Source organism: Myotis brandtii, unplaced genomic scaffold (genome assembly GCF_000412655.1).
Source record: "Myotis brandtii unplaced genomic scaffold, ASM41265v1 Scaffold46396, whole genome shotgun sequence".
Classification (NCBI taxonomy): Eukaryota; Metazoa; Chordata; class Mammalia; order Chiroptera; family Vespertilionidae; genus Myotis; species Myotis brandtii.
In genome coordinates, this window is record NW_005347470.1 from 1 (window position 1) to 599 (window position 599).

General features: G+C 47.7%; 1 pseudogene; it reads right to left on the minus strand.

Moving 5' to 3' along the window:
• Window positions 1–9: 9 nt before the first annotated feature.
• LOC102264160 lies at window positions 10–392 on the minus strand (annotated as a pseudogene).
• Window positions 393–599: the final 207 nt, after the last annotated feature.

A 599-nucleotide genomic window follows, 5' to 3' on the forward strand; every position in this document is an offset into this window, starting at 1 on the left:
GCAGGGAGAGGTAGCAGGGGAGTGGGGAGTGCCTTAGTGCAGGTCTTCGGCCGTGAACATGCCCCGGGCCCTGCGTAGGATAGAGTCCTTGGCGGCATGTAAGGGTGCTTCTTGGATGGGATCTCAAGAACTGCCGGAATGGAGCGCTGGTGGGCATCAAGCGCATGCCGCACCATCTCTGCGATGTACTGATTGATGAGGATGACACCGATGTCATCCCGGTTTAGAAACTGCTGGAACGTGTCTTCGATCTCATTGACGGTGGTATCCTTCTCCACCACCAGGAAATTAGGGTGGCGGTTCTTGTTCAGCTCCCCGATGCCGCCCAGCAGGAAGCCCGTCACCGTGTCCTCATCTCCGATCACCGCAATGAGCTTCCCCCTCCCGGACATCAAAGCAGACCGCTGGAAGTTTTTTGATTGCTCTTTCAATTTCATCAGTATTTATTGGCCTATTCAGATTTTTTTATTCTACCTGATTGAGTTTTGGACGATTGTATTTTTCTAGGAATATCTCAATTTCTTCAAGGTCGTCCAGTTTGTTGAAGTAGAGTTTTTTTTTGTAGCATTTTTTTTTTTTTTTTTTTTTTTTTTTTTTTT